This window comes from Cetorhinus maximus, chromosome 20 (genome assembly GCF_964194155.1).
Source record: "Cetorhinus maximus chromosome 20, sCetMax3.hap1.1, whole genome shotgun sequence".
Lineage (NCBI taxonomy): Eukaryota > Metazoa > Chordata > Chondrichthyes > Lamniformes > Cetorhinidae > Cetorhinus > Cetorhinus maximus.
The window spans coordinates 24481783-24490981 of NC_135898.1; the positions used below are offsets into that span (position 1 = coordinate 24481783).

Genomic DNA, 9199 nt, shown 5'->3' on the forward strand with positions numbered 1-9199 from the left:
AGCACAGGAAGGGGCCACTCTGCCCGTCATGCCTGTGCTGGCCAAAAGCGAGCCCCCCACCCACCCTCCCCTCCCCCAGCCTAATCCCACTTTCCAGCATTCGGTCTGATGACGCCACTTTCAAAAACGGTTACTCTGACATGTCTTCCTTCTTCGTTAACCGAGGTTTTCCACCCACGGTGGTTGACAGGACCCTCAACTGTGTCCGGCCCATCTCCCGTGCATCCACTCTCACACCTTCTTCTCCCTCTCAGAAACATGATAGGGTCCCCCTTGTCCTCACTTATCACCCCACCAGCCTCCGCATTTAAAGGATCATCCTCCGCCATTTCCGCCAACTCCAGCATGATGCCACCACAAAACACATCTTCCCTTCAACCCCCCTAGTGTCATTCTGCAGGGATCATTCCCACCGGGACACCCTGGTCCACTCCTCCATCACCCCCTACACCTCAAACCCCTCCTACGGCACCTTCCCATGCAACCGCAGAAGGTGCAACACCTGCCCCTTTACTTCCCCTCTCCTCACCGTTCAAGGGCCCAAACACTCCCTTCAAATGAAGCAGCATTTCACTTGCACTTCCCTCAACTTAGTCTACTGCATTCGTTGCTACCAATGCGGTTTCCTCTACATTGGAGAGACCAAATGCAGACAGGGAGACCGCTTTGCAGAACACCTGCGGTCTGTCCACAAGCATTACCCAGACCTCTCTGTCGCTTGCCATTTCAACACTCCACCATGCTCTCATGCCCACTGTCCGTCCTTGGCTTGCTGCATTGTTCCAGTGAAGCTCAACGCAAACAGGAGGAACAGCACCTCATCTTCCCACAAGGCACTTTACAGCCTCCCAGACTGAATATTGAGTTCAACAATTTTAGATCATGAACTCTCTATTCCATCCCCACCCCCTTTCCGATTTTCCTCCTCCTTTTTGTTTTTTCCAATAATTTATATAGATTTTTCTTTTTCCACCTACTTCCATTATTTTTAAGTATATTTCCATCCATTGTTTTATCACTTCCTTTTAGCCTATTTCGATCCCTTCCCCCCACCCCACCCCCACTAGGGCTATCTGTACCTTGCTCATCCTGCTTTCTACCCTTAATTAGCATGTTCCTTTAGATAATATCATCACCTTCAACACCTCTTTGGCCTTTTGTCTGTGCATCTTTTGGTTATCTCCACCTATCACTGGCCCTCTATCCAGCTCTTCTTGTCCCACACCCCCACCCCCTCCCCTTAAACCAGCTTATATTTCACATTTCTTCTATTTTTACTTAAATCTCTTCAAGGGTCATTCGGACTCAAAACGTTAACTGTGCTCCTCTCCGCAGATGCTGCCACACCTGCTGAGTTTTTCCACGTATTTTTGTTTTTACTTTAAATCTGTCCCCTAGTCTGCTTGCTGGTCTCCCAGTGCAAATGGCAGTCATCAAATGTTGCAGGCTGGCACATTCCAAGGTCCAGGACTATGTGCTGAGGAACATACTTGGGGCAGCCAGTGAAAGTTTCACAGGTGAAAGGACATGGTCTAAGGCCCCCCCCCCCCCCCCCCCCAGCAATAGTACAGCAAGGGGCTGGTACCTGTGTAAAACCTCTCGGGTTGTATGCAAGCTAGAATGTTTGACATGAGATGTAAATGTACATTATAAATACAACTTGTAATGGCAAGTGTAGTGAGGTACCTCATGCACTGTATTGAAAAAACTGACCTGTATTTCATTTTATCTCGTGCTAAATGTGAAACGTCATGTATTGAGGCTTCACAATTTTTGTGATTAAAGTATATTTCTGAGGGGAAAAAATCTGAATTGAGAAACAGAAAGAAACATGCTACAGGTGCAAATGGAAATCTGTAAACTCATCGGTTGAAAATAAGATGTCCACGTTTCAGCAGGTGGGTTAGAGGAACATAGAGCACACGGGACTAGGAATTGCAGTCCAAAAATAAAAATACCTGGAAAAACTCAGCACGTCTGACAGCATTTGCGGAGAGGAACACAGTTAATATTTCAAGTCCGTATGTCTCTTCAACAGAACTAAGGGAAACTAGAAAAGAGGTGAAATATAAGCTGATTTGGGGTGTGGGGGGGTGGGGCAAGTAGAGCTGGATAGAGGGCCAGTGATAGGTGGAGATAGCCAAAAGATGTCATAGATAAAAGGAAAAAGAGGTGTTGAAGGTGGTGATATTATCTATGGAAAGTGCTAATAGGTGACATTGAGGGTAGAAAGCAGGATGAGCAAGGTACAGATAGCCCGAGTGGGTGTGGGGAAGCGATCGAAATAGGCTAAAATGTAGAGATAAAACAATGGATGGAAATACATTTAAAAATAATGGAAATAGGTGGGAAAAGAAAAATCTATATAAATTATTGTAAAAAAGGGGGATCGGAAAGTGGGTGGGGATGGAAGAGGGAGTTCATGATCTAAAATTGTTGAACTCAATATTCAGTCAGGAAAGCTGTAAAGTGCCTAGTCGGAAGATGAGGTGCTGTTTCTCCAGTTTGCGTTGAGCTTCACTGGGATAATGCAGCAGGCCAAGGACGCACATGTGGGTATGAGAGCAGGGTGGTGTGTTGAAATGGCAAGCGACAGGGAGGTCTGGGTCATGCTTGCTCACAGACCGAAGGTGTTCCAGTCTGCGTTTGCTCTCTCCAACGTAGAGGAAACCGCATTGGGAGCAGTGAATGCAGTAGACTAAATTGAGGGGAGTGCAAATGAAGTGCTGCCTCACTTGAAAGGAATGTTTGGGCCTTTGGACGGTGAGGAGAGGGGAAATAAAGGGGCAGGTGTTGCACCTTCTGCGGTTGCATGGGAAGATGTGGTGGGATGGGGTTGATGTGTAGGGGGTGAGGAATTGCAGTGATCGTCCGTGGTCTGACTAGTTTCCCAGCATTGTTACGCTCAATACATTACACTGCGGTGTCAAAATGACAGCCAGGTACCATCAAAAATACCTGAGCTTTGTTTTTTAAATCTTCTCGATTTTCAAACTTTGGGTGGGTGCCAACAACTAATTTGGGAATATCCGCTAAACTGAGGAACTTTTCAGAACCCACTACGCAATCATAAAATTTCCAACCACAAAAAGGAACAGCAAGCTCAAAGGGGCGGAGCATGCGGAACACACACAATGTATAAAAGGAGGGCTGAGGGCTGGTTGTGTGTAGAACGATACAGCAAGATATAACTCAAACAACTGATAGGTTCAAACTTACCGTGGACATAAGAGAGATGAGAACTGAAGTAGGACCTGTGACCATTCCAATGGTTGAGAATGAATCGCGAAGGTAAGATGATGGATTTATTTAATGTTTATATGCAAACTGAGTGATCATAGTCTCTCTCCCTCTCTAACCTGGATATGTTTGCAGCTGCAAACTACAGAATACTTTTCTGTGATTTTTCTTATCACAGAGAAAGTTTGGAGAAATGATTTGGTTTTAGCAGGGCTTGACTGACCTCATGTTAAAATTTTAAGGCATAGTTTATATTCCAGCCGTCGGGCTAAGAAATGGAGATGTGGGGAGTTCCCCTGGGACGTTGATTATCCATAACATTAGCGGCAAAGCTTAGAGTTTTGTGAAGAAATTGTAATAATTTCCGAAAACAAAAAAACAGCCTCTCGTTTTATGAGGAATAGCCGTAAAAGGAATTCTTCCTGCCCACACCTACCCACCACCTGTAAAATCCCAATCTGGTTCTGTGATCACCACCAGCAGCAGCTGTGTGCATGTGGTGCAGCGGTCACTCTCTTCCTTTCATCCCCTTCCTGTACAATATTCCTGGCCTTCACGGTCACACAGGTGGTTGAGGAGTGCAAGGGATAGTTAGTGCGGATTCTGCGTGTGCATATGCCATCACACTGCTCTTAACACCACAATGGGATAAGTGTATATTTCAAACTACAGTACCAGACGCCAACAGAAGAGTGTTTTATATTTACTGTTGAACCAGCTGGTTGCAGCTTTCCTGTGTTAATCAGCCAAGGAAGCCAAATTTAGCTTTTTTCATATAAGCTGACTGTGATGTTTGCTCTATCCACAGAACCCTCGGTTACAAATGCAACAAGGATTCACGTCTCACTTCTCCGACTCTCTGCCCCCAGATCAAGGTAAGAATCTTTCACTGCAATTCCATCAGACTGATATTGGGAGGGGGAGAACATGCATTGGGCTAAAGTTAGAGTAAGCTTGAGTCAGTAAATGTTCAACTCCTCTGAAAGAGCAGAATTCACGAAGCAACCCTGGGCAAAGCACCTTGACAGTTCAGGGTTTGAATTCCCAGGCCCACAGCTCATCTTTCATGGAGTAATCTTTCATTTCGAGGCCCTTTTACAAGTAGGTTGGAGGCTCGGCTGACATGAAAGGAATCCGCAAGATCTGATCGCACTCTCTCATTTTCACAGAGCACCTTTCAAGAGACTGCACCCAACCTAATGGAGACCAGCAGCGCCAGCAGCGCCAGTTGCCAAGCAGAGCGAGTGAGTTACCAGCTGCAAATCAGCAGCACATCCTCAGCCATCACGGCAGTTGGCAATGCCAGCCTCTCACTGGAACAGGCTGTCATGTTAGTCCTGGCTGTTGAGAAATTCAAACAGAAATTGAAGCAGCCCTCTGGTGACGGCTGGGAATACGATGGCGGCTCTTTCATGGACACTGACTTGCTGGGGAACTTCAGTGCGATCATCGAAGGTAAGATGTGCTTTCCCCTTCAGTGTTGCCTTTCTGTTAATGCTGACCTCGGGGTCGGGGTAGGGTGGTGTCCGACTTGGTAGTTGTGAAGGGGGGGGGGTGTGGGGGAGGGTGGAGGAGGGCACAACTTCCACTGACCAACGTGGCATCTGGGCTCATCGCCACCTGCCGCTGGTGGCTTCAGTGTTTCTGTTGATGGTGATCCTGAGTCCCAGGGAGATGCCATCTCCTGGTAACTCAGGCTGGGCATCGAGCATGGCCTTATGCAGCAGCGCCCGGCAACAAATACTAAAGGAAAGTAGTGGCCTGAGGGTTCATTTAGGCTGATTCGTCTCCGCTCACCCGCACTGGTGAATAAACCGTTTGGATTTGTGCCCACAGAAGCCACCACCTGCAGCAGCTATGATGCTGCTGAAAATGTGAGCAGCACTTACAGATTCTTGTCGAGCGAACGCCACCAGATGAAGGATGATCAAGACAGATCCCTGATCCTCTCGGAGAATCTCCAGCTCCTGGCCATGTCCTTGCAGCAGCCAAAGAATGCAGGTGGGTACATCTCAGCTAGTGTCCCTCTCTGCAGCAGTGAAAATAAGAGGAAAGTTGGTGGCGGTGTGTGGGGAGGGTGCGGGCAGGACAAAGGATCCGGAGATTCCCTTGACTCCCCCATTGGGCAGGCGCTGACCCTTGGCTGGGATGCAGGGGTCACTTGAGCTCAGTATCTCACTCGCATGGGCCATTGGTAATGTGAGGCAAAAGTGTCATCAAGCCATTGTGGCATTGTGTGGGCACGGCCATGCCTAACTAATGGGCATGCACAGGGAGCCCCTGACTCATTTCCCTTGGCCAAGCAGTGCTGAGACCAATTGCAATGCTCCTGTGACTGGTTTGGTTAGCCTGAACCTGATGACCAGCTGGTCTGCAAAGCTCCCAAATGCTGCGACGATGCATTTGCCCAGTTAAAACTGGAGAGCCGCACTTCTATTCACCTTGCTCGCAATGTGCATTGACTACTGTGCTAAAATGGTGCTTCTTTGATTTCCAGTTTAATTGGATATGAGGTACTACAAGACAGCTGCAGGCAATGACGTTGAAGGTTTGCCTGTTGTTCTGAAAATCAGCAGCCAGAATCTGTACCTCTCATGCACGGGACCACAAGACAGACCCATCATGCAGCTGGAGGTAAGAGATCCCACAAGTGCACACAGTTAACTGACAGGTGGCAGTGGTGGTGAGCCACAGTTCAGCCAGGGAGTCCAGGTTGCTTTGGCAGGCATGTCATATTCTAGAGCTATGGATAGTAGAGGCTCCAATTTTCTCTCCATCACCAGGAATCTCTCCTGCTCTTAACCACCTTGGTGGTACCACTATTAGTGTGTGTTGGAAGGATTTGCAGGATGATACTCTATCTGTTTGGCCATGCTATGAACACACCTTCTTTGGTCATCAAGGCCTGGGGTGGGAATTGAACCTGGAGCTTCTCAGAGGCAGGGATGTTACCCACTGCACCACATGACCTTCTAGCTGACAAATAGACAGTCGCATATCATTGCTATCTTGAGGATCTGCCCGTTTGCCCTTGTTCATACCATACAAGCTGCATGTATCAGAGGACTCAGTCCCTGTTCCCTTCACTCTGGCTGTGAGCCCATCCACGGGGTCCCTGTGAATTCTGGCTCCGCAGCCTCGGGAAGCCTCCTCCCACTGGGATATGGGTTCCACGGATGATGACCACAACTCATGTACTTCAAGGAGTCTGGGCAGAGCCCTAATATCAGGGCACCAGCCCTCGCATTCACACGAGTTGACTGCCCCCAGGAAAGAAAAGGGATGGTAACAGGATTAGGGTTAAATTCGCTCAAATATTGCAGGCTCGGAACCATCAGCCCTTGTTCAGGAATCGGGCCTGAAATGAAACCAGCCGCATCTCCCTCTCGTCAGATATAGAATGGCATTTAACTTTGTCCATTTTTTTTTGTTTCTCTTTGCACAGAAATGGGACCAGAATCTGAAGAATATCAACGGCGCCACTGACCTGCTTCGATTTGTGTTCTTTAAGAAGGTCTTCAGCTCTGGCCTGCACTTTGAGCTTGAATCAGCCAAGTACCACGGCTGGTACATCAGCACATCCAAAAAGAACAGACAGCCTGTCGAGATGGATGAGAAGGAGAACCACAAGCGAATCACAGTCTTCACAACTGATTGAGACCATCTCAGTCTCAGCACAGTTCACAACCCAAATCAGAAGTAGTTGGTTTAGAGAGAGAGTGTGTATGTACTAAGTACAGAATTTTAAATCCATTGGGGTCAGATGAGTCTAATGGGTAGCTGATAAAATTGTCATTTAATTAAAACCTAACCAAAATAATTTATGTAAAATCGTCAGTGAAGTACAGGTGGCAATATTTGCTACTGTTTTTCATGTGTATTATTTACATTTAAACTTGAGTGAGTCTAAATTGTCATGTTTTGTAACTTGAATATAAGTAATTATTTAATTTTTTAAATATTTAATATTATTATTATTTAAATTCTTCATTAATTTATTACTGTACTGGATACAGTCTCTTCCTTTCTTGATTAAATTAAGTTATTTTTCAAACACATTGGGTTCCATGTACATTTTTACACATTTCCATGAAAGTTTTGTTGATACAGAAGAAAATGTGGAAGATCACAGCATCTCTGCAGTGTAAAAAGCTGCCCCATTCCCTTAGACACTTTGGAATCTCCGCTGTTTCTTCATTTCCCACTTCCCTCACACTCTGTTGGATAACCCCTGAATGTTTTTCATCCAGTCCTGGGGACAAGGTTCGTTAAGAACCAAAAAACAGGCACAGTGACCACAATCCACAACGCGCTGCTTGCTCATCTAAACGATTGCATCAGGTTACAAGTACCATCCGCATGCCTCAGCATCCCACTCACACTGAGCAAAATTTTACAACGATAACCAACTGTCAATCACTCCTCCCTGACTCGCTAATTTGTAAGAGTCCCGGGGTTGAGCCGATTAACCCTTGCACTCTCCAGTTCCAAAATGATGTCAAGTGGTAATCCTTAAGGGTGACAGTGGTTGGAATTTATTCAGTATAAATAAGACTTGACACATGCTAATGCCTGAGCAGTGGAATGAAGACCCAACAATTGCACTGCCCATTACTCCCTGCTTAGAAGTGTGATCTACACGAGACTACCTTCCGGCCCTGCACCAATGGCCATGCCCGAGGTTCCATTGCCCCTCAGTATGCCATACGTACTCACTCCACCTGGGTCCTTCCACCCGGGATCAACTACAGAATGGCCCCAATCCCCCAGTCAAATGCATCTACACCTTAGGTGCTTCGGGAATCCTTTCTTCACTTCACCCACACTGCAATGTCTATGGTGACTGACGGAATGCAATCATTGGCTTGTTATTGTCCAATTATAAGACATGTTTTCCTCGGAGAAGGGAAGGTTGCGAGGTGATTTGATAGAGGTGTTCAAAATCATGAGCGGTCTGGACAGAATAGATAGGGAGAAAAAGTTCCCATTGGTGGCAGGAGCGTGAATGAGAGGGCACAGATTTAAGATCATTCGCAAAAGTGTTACGAGGAAAGCTTTATCACACAGCAAGTTGTTAAAGTCTGCAATGCACTGCCTGAGAGTGTGGTGGAGACAGGTTCAATCCATGGTATTCTAAAGGGAATTGGATTGTTAAGTGAAAAGTAGGAGTGTGCAGGGTTATAGGGAGAAGGCGGGAGAATGGCCCTCGGTGAATTGCTCATTCGAAGAGCTGATGCAGGCACAATGGGCTGAATGGCCTCGGTCTGTGCTGTAACCATTGTGTGATTCTGTCATGTAGCCATCTACCAGTCCAGATCAGGTCGGTGTTCAGTCATCTGTTTTCCCACCCTCGACCGTTGTCAGCTAGTAAACATACCAAAGAAACTCAATAACCGCACATGGGCAGTCAAGGTCAGTCAATTCATTCTCAAATGCCATATCGTACCAACTGCACCAGCAGCCTCACACCCTGCTCAATGGAGTACACCCGCATCACTCAGCTATCAACAGTAGCTATCACTCACAATGCATCACTCACATTCACAAGTCGGTGGACAGGCTTTGGGGTGTCAGGAGGTGAGTAACTTGCTGTAGAATTCTCAGCATTGCTGACCCGCTTTTGTAGCCAGCGTATTTCGATGGCTGGTCCAGTTCAGTTTCAATGCTAAGCCCCCAGGAAGTTGATAGTGGAGGATTCGGTGAGGATAATTCCATTGAATGTCAAGGGACGATGATTAGATTCTCTCTTGTTCAGATGGTCATTGCCTGTCACATAAAAATATAATAATTTTCCTGAGATTATTGTGATTTACTATAAAAGTGGGTTAATAGTGGGGTTTGGAGCATTTTCTCTGTGTCTATGTGTGTGGAGGATTTAATTGAATGGAAACAGCTGGCCTGGAGGTTTTGAGTTATCAACAACAAGTTAGGCTTGAAAGGCTAAATACGTGAACATGGC

At 46.6% G+C, this 9199-nt stretch overlaps 1 pseudogene across 1 annotated transcript; it reads left to right on the plus strand.

Moving 5' to 3' along the window:
• Nucleotides 1–3173: 3173 nt before the first annotated feature.
• LOC144694651 (interleukin-1 beta-like) lies at nucleotides 3174–7296 on the plus strand (annotated as a pseudogene). Its single transcript, XR_013579800.1, has 6 exons — nucleotides 3174–3291; nucleotides 4049–4115; nucleotides 4410–4695; nucleotides 5077–5241; nucleotides 5738–5874; nucleotides 6686–7296. The product of XR_013579800.1 is annotated as an interleukin-1 beta-like (transcript).
• Nucleotides 7297–9199: the final 1903 nt, after the last annotated feature.